This window comes from Triticum dicoccoides, chromosome 3B (assembly GCF_002162155.2).
Source record: "Triticum dicoccoides isolate Atlit2015 ecotype Zavitan chromosome 3B, WEW_v2.0, whole genome shotgun sequence".
In the NCBI taxonomy this organism is placed as follows: Eukaryota; Viridiplantae; Streptophyta; class Magnoliopsida; order Poales; family Poaceae; genus Triticum; species Triticum dicoccoides.
Genome location: NC_041385.1, coordinates 838,067,809 through 838,087,990, shown reverse-complemented (window position 1 = coordinate 838,087,990; position 20,182 = coordinate 838,067,809).

Genomic DNA, 20,182 nt, shown 5'->3' with positions numbered 1-20,182 from the left:
CTCCCCCCTCCCTCCTTTATATACGGGGGCAGGGGGGCACCTCTAGGCACAAGAACACACAAGTTGATCTACGGATCGTTCCTTAGCCGTGTGCGGTGCCCCCCTCCACCATATTCCACCTTGGTCATATCGTCGCGGAGTTTAGGCGAAGCCCTGCGCCGGTAGAGCATCATCATCGTCACCACGCTGTCGTGCTGACAGAACTCATCCCGACACTTTGCTGGATCGGAGTCCGGGGATCGTCATCGAGCTAAACGTGTGCTGAACTCGGAGGTGCCGTACATTCGGTACTTGGATCGGTCGGATCGTGAAAACGTACGACTACATCAACCGCGTTGTCATAACGCTTCCGCTTACGGTCTACGAGGGTACGTAGACAACACTCTCCCCTCTCGTTGCTATGCATCACCATGATCTTGCGTGTACGTAGGAAATTTTTGAAATTACTACGTTCCCCAACAATATGAGCCAACATTGAAATTTTAATGACGGATCACATAAAGTATTTCCCACTGCACGTTGGCAGCAGGTCAAAGTATTTTTGCTACCCTATTACAAGGCACTTAAACAGCCCAAAATATGGAATAGTTTTTGTGCAAAATCAACCGGATTGCCGGATGAAGCATCATCACCATGTTGACGTGAGGTAGATGGATCATCTGGCGTCGGTTCAACCTCCTAATCCTGCTCCAATGGTTGGAAATCAGCGGTGGTTCAGTCAATCCGGGTTAAGGCCTGAAAGACAGCCTCTTCACTTATAAGATCAGTCGGATCAACGTCAGGGGCGTAAGTATGCTTACGGATTGGCGGAATAAGATTTTGCACTTCCGGAATGACAACCTCAACCCGTTTGTTGTCAGCATCATAGAAGGACCGGTGAACCGTCAAGTTTGCTTCTTCTGCAAGTTGACTCGCCAGAGGATGCATCTCTCTTGTCACACGTTTGAGGGTATCATTCTCAAACACTGCCCCATTTTCCTGTTCACTAGGAAAGCCCTTGGCGATATCGATCAGATCAAGGTCAACTATCCATGCTTTGGCTCGGGTCAGTGCTAACAAAGCGCCAGCTCTGGCAGCGGACCGCTTCACCTCTTCTATCTCTGCTGGCGTTGTAGATAACTTGGCGAGAGTGTCCTCGATCAATGTTGGGGCTGCATTGTCATAAGAAGTTGTGCAGATAACCCGTTGGGCACCGGTATACAACTGCTCAATCAGCGTATAGGCGGCCTTGAGCTTCTTCCGCATATCAGAGCCCAGCTGAGCAATGCGGCCACCTACAGCGGTTTACGAATTTCAAGTTAAACCAGCAACATTCTAAAGCGGAATGTTCACAAAGCATTGGCAAACAATACTTACCAAATATTGCAGAAGTCATGGCACTGATTTGGCGCTTTAATCCAGTAAGTTCTTCTGTCACCAGTTTAAGAGCTGCTTCAGCGTCCTTCGCCCGCTTCAGCAACCCAGCTTTTTCAGTATCCCAGTTGGTCCGCTCAGAATTGAACCACTCCTTGAGCTGTTCCATGGTGGTTAAGGCAGTTTTCACTTCATCCCTGGCCTTGGTGGTTTCTGCTTGTTGGGTTTTCACATTTTCTTGAAGATCGGCAATCTGAGATACTTGTTGATTTATTTCATTCTGCCACAGCAAGAAGAGCATATAAATGATTTCTTTCAAAGTCCCAAGCATATAACCAGTTATACACTTGACACTTGGGGGCTAATGAGGATTACTTTTTTCTACTTATTATTGAAGTCCCACGGATTAGTACAAGTATTAATCATGGCACTTGGGGGCTAATGTGTGTTTGATCAGAAATGCACAAGGGAAATCAACAAAGTACAGTTTGGAATATGCAAAGTCCCGGTTTGACTTTCTCAAGCCAAACCGGCCCTTGGGGGCTACAATGGAATGAAGGTACAGAGTAAAGGATCCAACGGTTTACCTCATAGCGCTCCTTCATTAAATTTACCAAACCGGCCTCATAGTCTCAGCTGGTGAAGAGACCGTTCAAGAAGCCAGAATGAAGGTCTTGGGCAGATAAATCGGCATAGTCTGACAAATCCGTTTTGCTCTTCCCCTTATTCATAAAGGCAAATTCATCCTTGGCGGTATGCTTGGATAAAACAACTGGATTGCCTGGGGCGGTATATGCCGTGCCAGTAACAACAACATCATCATCCTTGGCGGGGCTTGACAGATTGATATTCTCCTTAGCAGGGCTTGGCGCTTTGGCAGCAGGGCTCGGCGGCTTGGTACCATGGCTTGGCGGATCAGCAGTTTGATTTGGAGGGGTGGCATCAGTTGATGTATCGACCTGTATCTCTGGTGGATTAGCATCAGCACCTAGATTTTCCGGAGCAGAGTGGTCCGTGGCGCCCTCGTCTTCAGGGCTCTTCTCCGGATGAACTTCGTCAGCATGGCCGCTGGTCCTGGCCTGTTTACTCAATCGGGATTTGGCGCTACAACATTCAAAGTTAGAATATAATAAACCAACGCATGTTCCGGAAAGACACAATGCAAAAATGTACTTACCCAGCAACGATCTTCAGGGTAGGCAGCTGAGTGGTTGATGAACCGCCAGACGAGTTGGATGATGCCTGATAATTCGGATCAGACGGATTGAGTGGGCATCGGAAGAAACCCTTCAAAGGATAAAGCTTTTCAGGAGAATAAGTCACCTCTGGACGATGTTTCTGGTTTGGTGTATCTGGTAAACTGGATGATGTGATTTGCTGACCGCTATGCCGGGTTGTACGACGTTCTGCAGCTTGTTGTGACTTCACATAAAATTTTGGATCCAAATGAGCAAGAGGGTGAGATAGTTTTACTTTCCGGATTGTGCGGCGAACTTTTTGAACCGGCACAAGATCAGAATCGAAAGAAAGAGTTATTACCTCAGCATTATCTGCGTGGCTCGCCTCAGCCTCCTCCTGGGAAACAATCATTGGCAATACAATGTACAAACAAGGAATCAAGTTAGTCAAGTTTTACCTCTGCATCTGATTCCTCATCTTCTGGCGGATCAGAAGACTCGGCGGTTTTCTTCTTGGTAACTTTGGTCTTTGGACGAGCCTTGGCCGGTTTAGTACGTTTCCAGAAGGAGCTGTTGGCCTGTAATAGTAAGGCAAAGCAATATCAAACAAACAGTTAAAACGGAGGCGAATCAGTAAATAATAAGATAAATTTTACCACTGGTGGAGGATTGGAGACGCAAAAAGGTGCCAATCCGGTTTGACTACATGCAGAGATTGTCTCATCAAGCATCTTCTTTATAGATTCAGTAACTTCAAGCTCTATCATTTCCACTTCATGATAGTGTTGAGGGTCTTTTAAATTGCTTGTATATTCATGCATCAATCCGGGATGGTGGCTTAAAGGCAAAATACCCCACGATACCCAGCAGCGGACGAGGTCAATGCCAGTTAAACCGTTGGCCATGAGGGCCCGGACATTGTAGATTTGAGGAGCAAAAGCCCTTCGCTCTGCGGCGGATAAGCGTCATGGTAATGGATGGTTGTTGCTAAGCCGGTGTGGACGATAGCCCGGTAGAGGATTTTCTCCGTCAGCGGCAGTGTTCTGGCAGTAAAACCAAGTCTGGTTTCAATCCTTAGGATGGCTATGATGTTTTGCATGTGGGAAGTCAACTTCTTTCCGTTTCTGAATTGAAACGCCACCAAGCTCTATGTTGGGACCATCAGAGAACTCTGTGCGATGGTTCAAGTGGAAGAAATCCCGGAACAACTCCACAGATGGCTCTTCTTGGAGGTAAACTTCGCGGAAGACCTGAAAGTTGCATATATTGGACACGGAATTCGGTCCAGTGCCTTGCGGATGGAGCTGGAAGCTTGCGAGGACATCCCAGAATTTTTTTGATCCGGGCGGGCTGAATCCCCGGTCTAAGTGTTGCATAAAAACAACCACTTCTCCATCCTGACATATCCATTGATTTGTGTCTCCGTAATCCGGGATGGAACCCAGTTGCACGCAACAAATTGTTTCGTCATCTCAGAAAGAAAAGCTGAAATAAATAAATAAATGCCGGTTTACAAATTAAATGGTTTAAGTGTATTTTCCAGTGTTAAACCGGTGAATTGCTAATCAAGTTTGGTTGGCGGTTTAAGAGAGGGCTAATGGTATATGGCGAATTGGTCATTAAAGGTTAAACTGCCCATAGGCAAAAGGGCTTGGGTTCAAAATCTGCTAAGTGTTGATAGAAACAGGTTTCGCACGGTGATGGAATTAATTCGGATCTACCAAAGGTTCAGTAAGAAATTTTTCTGCGATTTATAAGTTAAACAAAGCAGAGAAGTTCATGCTTCTATCAAGAGAGTCCATACAAAGAGGAAGACCTACTAAGTACCAAATTGGATGCGGAGCAACTACCGCACGGGATTTATGCTACGGTTGAGTCAAAAAAGCTATGGTAGAAGTGAATACGAAGAGACTAGGATGAGTACCTATGAACGCAGGTGCAAACAGGAACCCTAAGAGAAAGATCTAGGGTTATGAGGGAGAAGGTTTGACGGATGCGCAGGACAGTGGAGGAATGCCAAAGATCTCTGGTACAACCCGCTGGTTGATGCAACGGCCTCTGTTGATGCAGCATTTGAAGGTCGAGGGCGGCGGCGGAGCTTCAGAGCTGGGGCGTCGCGAGGAAGAAGAAGAAGTGCGGAAGGGGAAGCATGGAAAGGGCCCCCGGGTCTATTTATAAGGAAAATGGATAAGGACCGGCGTGAAAATCAAGGAGTCAAAAAGCGGCTAGTGGCGCAGCTGTCGCCTTGATTTCCGGGATGATATTAATAAGAGGAATCTTTTTATTCATTTTTTACAGAGATGACGTCACGATGATCGGTTGCTGTATCCAGAGGATGATGTCACGACGGTTTAACAAAGTTTATGAAGAAGATGTCATGGCGCTTTACGGGAAACAAGGGAAGATGTTCATGGGACTTTCCTAAGTACTAAAGATTGACATGAATAAATTCAAATCACTCTGGGGCCTAATGTTGGGGATATAACTATTGAGTATAAACCGCCCAGAGGGGCCGGTTTACATTCAACCGTATTGAAGCCCACGAAGACTCAGAAGATGGCATTTTACTATGAAGCTTAGAGGCCCGGAGCCCAAAGGCGGATTAGGACCCATAGTGGTAAACCGCCATAGTCGTGTAAACTTATGTTCAAAGATAAGGAAGGGAGAGACTGAGCCGAACACTTGTATGAGTCGGCCTCGGGACTCTGTAGACCAGCCGGGCGTCAACCCGTGTATATAAGGGGACGACCCGGCGGCGGTTCAGGGACAGAAACACAACTCGATAGCCAGGCATAGCTTGTTTAGCTCCCTAGTTAGCAAGACCCCAATAATCCCATCACAACTAGACGTAGGCTTTCACCTTCATCGAAGGAGCCGAACTAGTATAAAATCCCTCGTGTCCTTCATCTGGTTTAACCCCTTAAAGCTAACCCGTCGCGATGGCTCCACGACTAAGTCCTTACATGAGGACATCTGACGTGATATTTCCACGACAAGTTTGCTGTCCAGAAAAATAGCATGGTCGCCCGGGGTAATGTTGACATTGAGCCCCCGAGCTCCGAGGATAATTTCTTGATGATCATGATAGAGATCGGAGTTGATGTTTGATGAAGGCCCTCATCCGAACATAACGATCGGAGGTAGGGCGCAGTCCTTGGTTAAGCCAAGGTGACCAGTCGAGCCGGTGACGAAGAAGTTGACGTTGCAGTTGATCTGCAGCCGAGCCATTGATCCTTTTCCCGACCACACAGCGGAACTCTCAATGAAAGCACCAATGTCGGTGTCAAAACCGGCGGATCTTGGGTAGGGGGTCCCGAACTGTGCGTCTAAGGCTAATGGTAACAGGAGGCGGGGTACACAATGTTTACCCAGGTTCGGGCCCTCTCGATGGAGGTAATACCCTACTTCCTACTTGATTGATCTAGATGATATGAGTATTACAAGAGTTGATCTACCACGAGATCATAGAGGCTAAACTCTAGAAGCTAGCCTATGATTATGATTGTTGTTGTTATCTATCGACTAGCCTGGCCCTGGTTTATATAATGCACCAGAGGCCTAGGATAACAAGAGTCCTAGCCGAATACGCTGGTGGGGGAGGAGTCATTGTCTTGATCACCAAGTCTTGTGGAATCTTGCTTGTATGCGGCAGCTGTCCGAACTGTCCCACGAGTATACGGCCATGGGGGTCCTTAGCCCAATCCAACTGACCGGGAGACGATGTGGTGAGTACCCCCTGGTCCAGGACACCGTCAGGCTCCCCCTGAATGTGTGCACCTAATTAGTGGTGCCTTTGGAATGCAAGGCACACACATTAGGATCAACATTCCCCCTATATTTTATAGTCCAACAACTTAAGCAGAAGGGTACGTGTGAGAAAGGTATATAACCGAATAAGCATGCAACTCACAAATTACTACAGTACTTGAAGGACATAGATAATAATGGATAAGGTAGCATATGTCTCACACCATATGAACTGGAACTAGGTCTCACAGGCACAAAACCAAACAAAGCAAACGATGAGAGAACAGACACAACTCAGCAACGACACAACAAACCACAAAGACACACTCGCAACTCGGCAACGACATAAATCCCTAGACTCTCTCCCCCTTTGGCATCGAGACACCAAAAAGGCAAAGACCGTTGCTACGGCTCCAGGTGATAACAAACTGAGGATCTCGAGCATCACATCCCAGCAGGATCGTCTGCACCACCGTCATTGGTAGGAAACTGCTCGGTGTCTGAATCGGTCCACGGGCAGTGCTGCTGAACCCACTCCTCCTCATCAGTGATCCTTTCCCTTAGATCCGCTGTTAATAGTTGCACCCAACTAACGCATGAGCTCCTTGTGACGGCTCCGGGCCTTCTTCTCAGAGACATGAGACATGTACTGGCCATGAGACTGCATGCAGAAAAGTTTCTTCATCTTGCACTTAATCTTCTTTGCCCAAGAGGGCTCCACTCCGGAGGGCTCATAGTCTTCATCATCATCAGCCTCAGCCTAACCCTCGATCTCCATGTCAGCAGCTTTAGATGGACATCCAGACTTAGGAGCCGGGGTGCCCCAATTGTCCTTCTTCCTCAGACACTTGATCTCATGAGAAACTAACTCTCCAGTTTCCAACACAACCCTAGGATAGACATGTGCCCAGGCCTTCTCAATGAGCAACATGATAAACGGACCATAGATCGGGCACTTGCGCTCAGAAACGACAGAGAGAAGTTCAGACGACATGACATGGGAAATGTCCAGGGACTCTGTCGGTGTACTAGAATAGGGGTACCCTAGTATCCCGAACTTGTGCACGGGCAGTTGCAGCACCCCGCGGCAAGGCTTGCCGGACACCGCCAAGGTCCTCCGTGGTTCCTTTGGAGCCATTCAAGAACAAAGTATTTAAGCTCAGGAGACAAGGCCCCGGCAAGAGGAGCTTGCCGGGAAGGCCAACCAAGGCATTTCAAGGAACTTTCCGCGACGCGCCACACGTCCCGGCAAGGCTCGGTGAGCGACAAGCTTCCGGGCCCGACAAGACAACGGCCGCGGCAAGGCGCTTGCCGCGGCAGGCGGCCACTCTGTGCTCGCGCTCCAGCGCATCCATCAACGTGTCGCCCTGAGGGTTTTTCCAGGCACACGTGGCGGGAGGCTGTGCAGCCAGGGGTGCACTGTGGCATGCGATGCTGACAAGATCACCATCGTGGCAAACGATGGCGCCCCTGACGGTCCATTTCTGCACTGTTTGGGCGATGCAGACGGGCATTTACTGCCTTTGTCCCCTGCCGTCAGGGTTAGGTAGGAAATACTGTACAAGTAACTGTACCAACCACCTCTCTTTTTACATTTGTACCCTTACTTACGTTGCCACCTGTCGGTGACCCCTTTAACGTATAAAAGGAGGCCCATGCGCAACGTAGAGGGGGTTCGGATCATTCGTAAGCCAAAGAAAACACTTAGCTCTCTCTCGAGCAAGAACATAATACAATCAGACAAGAAGCAGTAGGAGTATTATCTCTCCGGAGAGCTCTGAGCTGGGTAAACTACTCGTGTGCTTCGCCTCGATCTGCTCTTCATGCGATCTCCGCCCCCCGCCGAACCGAAAGGGGCTCGGTCCGCCGGTACCATAGGTGTTCGTGGATCAGTTTCCCCGACAGACTCGCTAGTGTTTGTTTCCTTCTCATGCTGGCAGAAGAGAAGCATGTCCACGGGATAGGAGTGGACCATATCCAGATTCCTGATACGAGGGAAGAGAGTCTCTCGGAAAATGCGATGAAGGATGTCCAAAAAGGCAGGCAACTCATAGGTCTCCTTATCAGTCATGGGGTGAATCTTCATAGTACAGTAGGGCCAGAGGGCTTGCTTATGAGTGGAGATTGCATTGCGGTGAGGGCGGAAGCCGACTGGAGTCTCAAGCTCGTGATCTTCCATCCCAAGTAACTTCATGAAGGACTTCCACTTGATAGAAAGCGGCTTGCCATTGTCATCCAAGTCAGAGTCCTTTCTTCATCAGTTCCAAGATGGACAGTGGCAAAGAATTGAGCCACCTAATCTGCATCAAAGTCCTTGTTGAACTGCATGATTTTGAGAATGTTCAGTTGAGAGCACATCTGAAGGGATTCACCAAAGTACTCAGGGTCCTTTTCCATAGCATCCGTGTCGATGGAGCGCACATCAACATAGAGATTCTTCTTGGCCTTGATCACATCAAAGTAGATGGCAAACTGAAAGCGGTTCTAGAACGGGCGGTTGACCAAAGTGGGTTCTTGGTCTTCGCATAGGGGTTGTGGTGACGCCTTTCCCAGAATTCCTTCGTAGTCATCTCTGTCACAGTATTGCCCGTCGGATTCGGCTTGTTGGCACTCGTCTTCTTGAGTTGAGACGGAGGCTGAGCACTTGAGGAAGCACCCGCTGTCTCAGAGGTGCGGTAGCGCTTTGACGTTGAACGACTGGGGTTGACACGGCGGACTTGCTGCTCAGGATGTTCATCACCGGCATCCATAGCAAGAGGACGCGGTAGGGATCGACTCCACCGGAGGAACTAGAGAGGGACGACACGTAGACGGCGGCCTGCCGAAGCCCTCCTACGGCGAGACATCGCTAGAGAGACTAAGAGCACGAGCGGGTGGAGTGAATGGGTATGGGGGAGAAAGGCAACTCCCACTACCCCAACATAACCCCCCATCGCCCGCCCTGTAGCGGTAGTGCCGCTAGGGTGGGCGGTAGTACCACTTGATGAACATCAGCGGTAGTACCGCGCACCACTAGCGGTAGTACCGCTCAGCCACAAAAAAAGGACAGGCCCAAATGGCTTAGCTTAAAAAAAGAAATGACTAGAAAAGAGAGCAAACACACAAGCAAATCAAACAAAGTAAGACGAGAAGCACACTCCTCTCCAAGAGAGGGCGGTGGCCGAGGCCACCTATCACATATCATTTAGATGACTAGAGGGATGTCTATCTAAGTGGGAGTTCTTAAGTAATATGATTAATTGAACTTAATTTATCATGAACTTAGTCCTAATAGTTTTTGCATATCTATGTTGTGGATCAATGGCCCATGTTGTTCCCTTGAATTTTAATGCATTCCTAGAGAAAGCTAAGTTGAAAGATGATGGCAGCAACTACACAGATTGGGTCCGTAACTTGAGGATTATCCTCATTGCTGCATAGAAGAATTATGTCCTTTATGCACCGCTAGGTGCAAGGCCTGCTTCAGGAGTAGAAGCTGCCATTGGGAACGCCTTGCAAGCCTGATCTAATGACTACTTGTTAGTTCAGTGTGCCATGCTTTACGGCTTAGAATCAGGACTTCAAAGACGTTTTGAACGTCATGGACCATATGAGATGTTCCAGGAGTTGAAGTTAATATTTCAAGCAAATGCCCGAGTTGAGAGATATGAAGTCTCCAACAAGTTCTATAGCTGCAAGATGGAGGAGAACAGTTTTGTTAGTGAGCACATACTCAGAATGTCCGGGTACCATAATCACTTGACTCAGCTGGGACTTAATCTTCCAGATGATTGTGTCATTGACAGAGTTCTTCAATTACTGCCACCAAACTACAAAGGCTTCATGATGAACTACAATATGCAAGGGATGTGATACGTCTCCAACGTATCTATAATTTTTGATTGTTCCATGCTATTATATTACCTGTTTTGGATGTTTATGGGCTTTACTTTACACTTTTATATCATTTTTGGGACTAACCTACTAACCGGAGGCCCAACCCATATTGCTGTTTTTTTTGCCTATTTCAGTATTTCGAAGAAAAGGAATATCAAACGGAGTCCAAATGGAACGAAACCTTCAGGAGCGATCTTTTTGGAACAAACGCAATCCAGAGGACTTGGAGTGCAAGTCAAGAAGCAATTGAGGAACAAGTTAATGCAGAGTATTTCAGTAGTATTGCTGTACAAGTTTAATGTAGTATTTTGGTATGCACTCCTGAACAAGTTAATGTTGTATTTTGGTATGTACTGATGTACAAGTTTAATGTGGTGTTTTGGTATGTACTGCTGAGTTCATAACCATTTTGTTTTACAACATGCAGATGATTGCCTTCATTCATGTTTTGACGTGAGCTCTAGGTCGAAGTTGGAAGAAGCAAGGATTCAGGATCTAGGCATGCATGCATGCTCTCTTATCCCCGCTTCTGCTCCTTAGGAGATTTGAACGTCTAGGACTTTTGATGTACTCCCAGCATTTATCTTTTCTCTTATCTCTTTGTTGTTTTGCTAGAACCGTAAATCCTGATGCATGATAATCATGGTTTGTTTTCGTAGATCTGTTATGATGGCGCTTAAAATTTTACATGCCTAGATTCTGATTGAACTTGTTCTTGTAGGTCTTTCCACTTCTATGATCAGTTTAGTTAGAGTTGCACATGTCAGAACACTATATACCGATAACTCCCAGCTAGTGAGAAATTTTTTTGTCACTCCATTAACACATACTGGTTAGTGTTAGTCATACTATTTATGTACATGGAATTTGTTGTCAATTTTGTTAGAATGCAACCTTTTCGTAATTCTGGAATTTTCTTTTGCAGTAATGCAATTTTGTAGTAATGTAATTATGGGCACGATGAATCCTATTGTTTTCTTTTTTATGTACACGCATGCTGAGGGTTGACACTCATGAACAACAAGCAACCATTCTAGTTACTACCTAGATGTTCAGAGATTGTTGTATTATTTATGTTCTTTTTACTCCCAGAGTTATTGTTTGCATTGCCTGTTTTTCTTGGTGCATACATGTATATCAAGCATTGTACTTCTGTGTTTGCTTAGGCGGATAGTGGGTAGATCTACTTTGCTGCTTTGCTGCTTATGTTAGTATTGCCATTACATTGTATGATAGTATTGTATGATAGTGGGCAGATCTACTTTGCTGCTTACGTTAGTGTTGCCGTTGCATTTGTTTGGTTCTAGGCCTCAACAGAAGTATACTAATGCTTCAGGATCTATTTATTATTCTGTTCATTATACTAATGCCTTAGCAGCAGTATACTAATGTTTGGTATTCAATTTGCTGCTTATGTTAGTGTTGCTACTGTTATCCATGCCCTTATGCTTCAGGATCAACTCATAGCTGCTTGTGTATCTGTTTATTATTCTGTTCATTATTCTTTTCATAGTTGTTCTTTGTTGGAAGATATTGCTTTCATTGACAGCCATGATAATGATAATTTCCTCTCTTCTACAGGAGCTCTAGGCGGAAGAAGTTCGAAGAAGGGAACACTTCATCTTTGTAGCTAGTTTTACGTTCCTGGGTGTTTACTTCATAGATGTTCATGGGTGTTTGTTTACTTCGTAGATGTTCCTCTATGTTCCTGGGTGTTTGCATTTCCTTGGTGTTCTAAATTCCTGGATGATGTGAACTATCACAGGATTGTAATATAGATAATATACTTATTTTGGACGTCATTTGTGAAAATTTGTGTTATTGAAATATTGGAAATATTGATCATTTTTTGTTTTTTTGAGGCGATGATCCTTAATTGCTGATACATCAGAAATGAAACAAATACTATTCTGGCCCTAAAAAGGCCACAAATCAAAAAATTCAGGAAAAATGAACAAAATTGCTTAAAAATCAATTGCGAAAAGGTGAAGGCTAAGAAAATAAAAAGGCCTAGGCCCAAAAATAACCAGGTTGAACTGTTGGGCTAGGCCCATCTACTTGACCAAAATTAATATGAGAAAAAAACACAAATAGGCTAAATTGTTGGGCTCGGCCCATGTAAAACACCTAATCGGATCAGGCTGAATCTTGATAGTGAACTTTTCAATCGGTCGCAATTTTGCCATGTCAGATTGCCACGTTGGATCCGACGTGGCCTGGGCAGACAGTCAGTGACCAAAAAAAGGTCATGGGTTCAACGACCTTCTGTTTTGGTCGTAAACGTCTATGACCTTCTCATAGAGAAGGTCGTTAATGTCAGTTTACGACAGTCAGCTTTTGACCTTTTGTTTTTGGTCACAAAAAGGTCACAAATGGAAAACAATGACCATTCAGTGACCAATAGTGGTGGTCACAATATGACATATTTCTTGTAGTGGTTGTCACGACACATGGAGAATCCAGTGTTGTCCTAGGATATCCCGGAGTACCTGTGTGATCATCCTATGGTCCGCCACCCAGGCTCAAAGGGATCATAAGATTATTCGTGCTAGAAACTTCCCTGTGCATCCACAAGCTATTATGGGCTCTAGCATAGTTGAGTAAGTTGCAGGACCTCTTTCAGTGGTGGGCTAGCAGATGTAGGGGAAAGTAGGTGTAACTGTCCACCCAGAGTAAAGAGTTATTGTTTCAGAAAGACCGTGTCTCGATTCTCCGACCATGGATGTATTCGAGTCTTGTGGGGCAAAGTGCGCAAACCTCTACAGAGTGTACAAACTGATCATAATTAGCCGTGTCCCCGGTTACGGACGTTTTGAGTATCTGGTTCTTGGATTATCATGTTGATCTCGTCACTCTTAATATAATTTGATTGGGTTTAATGATGATGCTTAATTGCACTACAAAAAAATACACTTCCATGATGATACGTGTTTGTCACAGTAGGTCGCGTTTTTTGTCATGCATGTACATTCATGACAATTTTATGACAGAATCAAGATAGTCATACCTGTGCTGTCGTAGAAGTGTTCCATGACATTACCAAAATTATCATCACGGAAGTGTCCACTACCATGACGATAAATCGCGCGTCACAGAAGTGCTTTCGTCAAGGGTGACCGACACATGGCATCCACCGTAACGGAACGCCGTTAAGCTATAGGGTCGGGTTTTGGATCCGATAACCCGTTAACAGCCCCGACCAATGGGGATTTTCCACGTGTAAAATCATCATTGGCTGGAGGAAACACGTGTCGGCTCATCGTTGGGACAGATGTCATCCACTCATTGGACAGAAGGCGCCTATGATACGTTGACACGTGGCACGACCCATCAAGTTTAAATGGGCCGGCCCAACTAAAGGCCCACAAGATTTTGCGGACCATAATGGGCCGGCCCAGCTAAACCCCCACGAGATATTGCGGACCATAATGGGTTGGCCCAGCTAAAGGCCCACAAGATTTCGCAGGCCATAATGGGCTGGCCCAGGTAAAGGCCCACAAGATTTTTGTGTGCCATAATGGGCTGGCCCAGGTAAAGGCCCACAAAATTCTTGCTGATCATAATGGGCCGGCCCAGCTAAAGGCCCACGAGATTTCGCCGACACTAATGGGGTAAGGGGGTATCCGGACAGCCGGACTATATACATTGTCCGGACTATAGAAGCGTCAAGATACAAGACTCAATACTTCGGCTCGTGTCCAGATGTGACTCTCCTTTGCATGGAAGACAAGCTTGGCGATCCGGATATTATGTTTCCTTCCTTGTAACCGACTCCATGTAAACCCTAGCTCTCCGGTGTCTATATAAACTAGAGGGCATGGTCCTTAGAAGGCTGATCACAATTACAATCATACCATCATAGGCTAGCTCTTAGGGTTTAGCCTCTACGATCTCATGATAGATCTACTCTTGTATTCCACATATCTTCAATATTAATCAAGTAGGAAGTAGGGTTTTACCTCCATCAAGAGGGCCCGAAACTGCATAAACATTGTGTCCCTTGCTTCCTGTTACCATCAGCCTAAGACGCATAGATCGGGACCCCCTACCCGAGATCCGCCGGTTTTGACACCGACATTGGTGCTATCATTGAGAGTTCCTCTGTGTCATCGCTTCGAGGCTTGATGGCGTCTTCAATTGTCAACAACATGGTCCAGGGTGAGACTTTTCTCCCCGGACAGATCTTTATGTTCGGTGGCTTCGCATTGCGGGCCAATTCGCTTGGCCAGTTGGAGCAGATCGACAGCTTCGCCCCTGGCCACCAGATCAGGTTCGGAAACTTGAACTACACGACAGATGTCCGCGGAGACTTGATCTTTGACGGATTCGAGCCTGCGCCAGGAGCACCGGACAACCACGATGAGCACGGCCTAGACCTGCTGTCGGACAGTGCCCGGGACATGATCCCCGAAGCAGCCTTGGATCTAAATCCAGGACAGGTTGCATTGCCTATGGACGGAGGGCTGGACCCCGCTCCGCAGGCCGCAAATTTATCGGCGGTGGAGCCGAACACGGGTCCCACCTCTGTGGAGGCCTGTAACCCCGGACCCCCGGACTCATATCCGGCTGTTGGTCCTGTTTCGCTCACTCTCGAGCCAGCCGAGCCAGGTTGGGCTCCGGTAATGGAGTTTACTGCTGCGGACATCTTTCAGCACTCGACCTTTGGCGACATGCTGAATTCCTTGAAGTCTCTCTCTTTGTCAGGAGACTCTGGGCCGAACTATGTCCGGCCAGGGTGGGAAGCAGGCGACGAAGGAATTTGGCGCCCACCCACCACCCACTTCATTGCCACGATCGAAGAATTAACCGACATGCTTGACTCCGAAGACATCGACGGTATGGAGGACGATGCACGAGAGGCTCCAGAATCCTTGGAGCGCGGGACTACTACCTTGTCACACGATATATACATGGTAGATACGCCCAATAAGGACGGGAACCCGGACGATAAAACACCCGGGCAAAAGCCAAAGAGGCGGCGCAGACACCGCTCAAAGTCCAGCAATGGCAAAAATAGTGACAAGAGCACAAGAAGGATTGATATACCTGCAAACTCCGAAAGCAATAATGACCACATGGACCCAGCAATGGAGCAGGACGAGCCAGGTCACGCCAAATCAAGTTCGGAGCAAATACCCGATCACAATGATCCGGAGGGACGAGCTCAGGATGCCGCCCCAGAACAGGAAGACAGTCCGGACGATGATGCATTCATCATCACGGACGAACAAGTGGAACGAGACAACCTCCACAGAAAGCTTATGGCCACCGCAAGAAGTCTAGAAAAGCAGAAGCAACGGCTCAAGGCCACACAGGAAAAGCTAAGTCGCAGATGGAATAAGGTGCTAGACACTGAAGAAAGATATGGCGATGAACGCCATACGAAAAGCAATCTGAAGCGCAAGCTACTGCCAGAATTCGACGACGCGACCGTTCCACCAAAAGAAAATTCGACCAAGAAACCAAACGTACCGCCTCACAACAATAACAGAGCGGCTGCGGACACTGCGCACGATCCACACGAGCATCCGGATAAAAAGACCGGTGCAGCCAGGTCCATATATGGATCTAGAAGACACACCCCAGCATAGGACTATGGTCACCCAAACGCTCATACAAGGCAGATACCAGTCCGGAATCAACCCCGGACACAACAATAGCCGACTACATGCCATAATGCGTCCAGATACAGAGGGACTGCTCACCCCCTGTGCTTCACCGAAGAAGTACCGGACCATGAATTCCCACAAGGTTTTAAACCTGTGAACATAGAAGCATACGACGGCATGACAGACCCAGGGGTCTGGATCGAGGATTTTATCCTGCATATTCACATGGCTCGTGGGGATTACCTCCACGCCATCAAATACCTTCCCCTCAAGTTGAAGGGACCAACTCGACACTGGTTGAAAAGCCTCCCCGAAAACTCAATTGGGAGTTGGGAGGAACTCGAAAATGCTTTCAGGGCCAATTTTCAAGGGACTTATGTTCGGCCTCCGGATGCAGACGATCTAAGTCACATAATCCAATAGGCCGGAGAGTCCGCCCGCAAGCTTTGGAATAGATTCCTCACTAAGAAGAATCAAATTGTCGACTGTCCGGACGCTGAAGCCTTAGCGGCTTTCAAACACAGCATCCGTGACGAATGGCTTGCCTGACACCTCTGCCAAGAAAATACAAGGACAATGGCTGCCTTAACAAGCCTTATGACCCGCTTTTGCGCGGGTGAGGATAGCTGGTTGGCCCGTAAAGGCACCAGTGACCCCAGCACATCCGAACTAAGGGATGGCAACGCGAAGCCACGGCGTAATAAAAACAAACGCCAAAACAAGGAAGAGAGCCCAGACAACACGACGATCAACGCCGGATTCAGGGGCTCTCGACCTGATCAACAAAAGAAGCAATTCAAAGGTAGTAAAGATGGACCATCTGGTCTGAACAGAGTCCTGGACAGACTATGCCAAATTCATGGCACCCCGGAGAAACCTGCGAACCACACCCATAGAGAGTGCTGGGTTTTCAAGTAGGCCGACAAATTAAATGCTGAACACAAGGGGAGGGGCACACCAATCGAAGACGAGGATGAACCTCACCAGTCGAACACAGTGGCTTAGAAAAAAATTCCCGCCAGAGGTTAAAACAGTAAACATGATCCACGCGACTCGCACATCCACGAGAGGGCATAAACGCGCGCCCATAGAAGCACACGATGTAGAACCCGTCGTACCCACGTCTCACTATTGGATGTCTCATCCGATCACTTTCGATCACATGGACGGCCGAACTAGTATTCGGCATGGAGGATCACAGGCCTTGGTGCTTGACCCACTAATCGACGGATACCGTCTCACCCGTGTCCTCATGGACGGCGGTAGTGGTCTCAATTTAATATACGAGGACACTGTCTGCAAATGGGGATAGACCCATCAAGAATTAAACAAAGCAACATCACCTTTGAAGGGGTGATACCAGGCGTTGCAGCCTGCGCCAGGGGCTCCATCGTGCTGGAAGTAACATTCGGCTCCCTAGGCAACTCCAGAAGCGAAGAGCTTCTCTTCACCGTCGCACCCTTCCCAAGTAGCTATCACGCATTGCTAGGAAGAACGGCCTTCGCCCGATTCAACGCATTGCCGCACTATGCCACCTTACACTCAGGATGCCCGGTCCCCGTGGCGTCATCACCGTTCATGGAATCATAAAGCGCCCTTCACGCGCAGAGGAATACGCGACGGCCCTGGCGGCCGGACTCTAAGCGGCCTCCAGTTTTAGAAAACATGATAGGTCATTATGACCACATACACGGTTAGACGAGTCCGGTAGCCCGGATATATTCAAATAGGGCACTGTATATGTAATCCCATAAGGGAAACTAGGGGTTGTCTATAGTTAATACAGCCCCACGCTTGGCTCGACCTTATCGGCAGGCCAACAACTTACACTCTTATTATTGATCGCATACTTACGTTGCACCCTCCTATGAGTTTTTCTTTTTTTTTTACAGACAACGTTCGCGCGATACCCTTCCAGGATACGGCACAACCGAGACAAAGGCGCAGACGTGCAGCAGGGCCCCGTGCAACAGGTTTATTTTTAGATTAAGCCCCTGTGTAAACCTTTTCTACTGCCTCTTGTTGTTTAACCATCCTGTAGGTTCTATACCCACAGAGGATACTGCGGTTTTTGGCATTTGGCCACGGCAGACTAAATTGCATGTACCTAGAAATAAAGGGATTAAAATAGGCTCTTGTCAGCCTATCTTCTTTTACAAAAGACCGAATACCCTCGGGAGTGTTCGGCGTCACGAGTTTGGCCGTATATGCATCAGCTCCGAATCATGTCTTTGGTCAAAATGTTGGGTTTGCCCGGCTCCTGGGTTTGCCGCCTTATGTTCCGCTATCATCCAGCTAAGGCAGGCCAAAGGAGAACTACTGCGATTGTGCCCTGGTTATTCCGGATGAGCGCCTCAGTAGAGAAAGCTGAAAACTGACCGTCATGATACAGCGAGAGACTGTTCAACCACTCGAAGACTCACCGGATTCCTCTGCCTTAACGAAGGGCCGTTTCCCGGCTATGTACACACGCGCCCGTATTCGGATGCACGTGGAGGTATCATGGGCTACATAGTAGCCCCACCATTAGACTCCCATGGCTAAGCGAAAGTGTTATGGCTATATAGTTCGGTTGCCTAGTTCGGCGTGCGATCACCTCCTTAACGGACCAAGACGTTGGATCAAGTGTGATTATGCATATTTTTTCGCCAACACCCCCGCATTGTCTGCGAGGGGGCTGAAGCCAACGACTGCTATCTTTCAGACTACTTATACATATAAGAATAGCCGCAAAGGGAGGACAATCATACTTCTGGGCAAAAGTATAAACATAGCCTCATAATTAAACTAAACATTGTTTTCTACAATGATTCGACTTATCACTCGAATAAAACACTCTTCGAGCACCGTGCCTCTATCAGGCGGGCACCTTCTGTGACTTGCGCCAAGTAGTGCTCGGCCGGATGTTGGCCACCCGTCGGATTCTGGCTCGCTATTATAGTGGCCTCCATATCCGTCCAGTAGACTTTAACGCGGGCTAGAGCCATCCGTGCACCCTCTATGCATGCCGACCGTCTCAGGGCGTCAATCCGGGACATGGCTCCAAGGAATTGTTGCATCAAACCAAAGTAGCTGTCCGGCTTAGGCCCCTTCGACCAAAGACGGTCTATTACAGACCGCATTGCAAGTCCGGACAGCCTGTGGAGCTCCGCCATAGTAGCCACCTTCTCATTCAGTGGCAGCGGGCGAGTGGGAGTATTAAACTGCGACCACAAAAGCTTCTCCACTTCTTCATCGCCTTGACCCTCGAAGAACTTGACAACGTCAGCTGTACTATACGCCAAGTCCGCATATGCGTCCGCAGGACTCATGCGACCCGCCAGGGGAGCATACTTCAGATCCAAGAACTTCGTCCGCAGTAAGTACGAGCCCCCAGCCACGATTTTGTCAGCTTGTTGGAGCTCCTTCCGCATACTCTGGATCTCGGTCCGCATCTCCTTGGCGGCATTACGTGCCTTGTCCAGCTCGGCCGAACTAGCCTTATTCTCCTTTTCAAGGAGTGCGTACCGGTCGGCGGCATTTTTTAACTCTTCAGCCATTTCGGCTATCTTTTCCTCGCTTCGGTGACGAGCAGCCTGTTCGGCTCTCAACTCTTCGGCCGCCTTTAGGGCAGCCGCATTGCTAGCCCGAGCTTGTTCCTTGGCTTGAGCAAGTTCCGCCCTCAGGGCCTCCACTGCAGCAACACCATCTGTAGTGCCAATACATTGCATTAATATTATGCCTCTTTGGCATTTTCCTATACATTATAATAAAAACCAAGCACATACCCGACGACTCCTCAAGCCGTTAATTCACCAGCGTGATATCGGCATCGATGGATCCGATTTGCCTCCTTAGCTCGGCAACTTCAACAGACTGGTCGGCTGCCGGATCCTTGTATACCTGCGCACATGAACGGCGCCGCCATTAGTATATGATCCCCCGTTTGCCGCCTATGGCGGGCAACCAGAGTCTCAGGGGCTACTATCTATAGGGAGCACACCTAGCGCGTGCTTCATAACCAAAAAGTTGTGCATTTTTTCACTACATACCTCAAAGCCTTTGAGTAGGCTTGTAAATGCCTCATTCAAGCCACTAGTAGCGGATGAAATCTTCATAAGCACCGTGCTCATTAAAGAGCGGGTGCTCCTCCAAGAGCGCGGCTCGCTCCAGACGGCCCGTCAGTACGTCCAGCCGGACACTAAACTACGCCGGACCCTTCTCATCGCCCCCCGTGGGAGCCAAATGCTCCGGGCTCATGGCGGCTGACGTACGAGCCTCCGGCTTCGGTATATCCAGACTCCTCCATGACGACACCTCCGTGTCGTCCGCCTCATGAGGCGGAGAGTTGGGTGGGGTTTCACTCTCCATCATCTCCGGACGAAGGTCCCCCGAAGACGAACTCTGTTGAGAAGAGCTGCTCGCCGGACTACAAAAAAC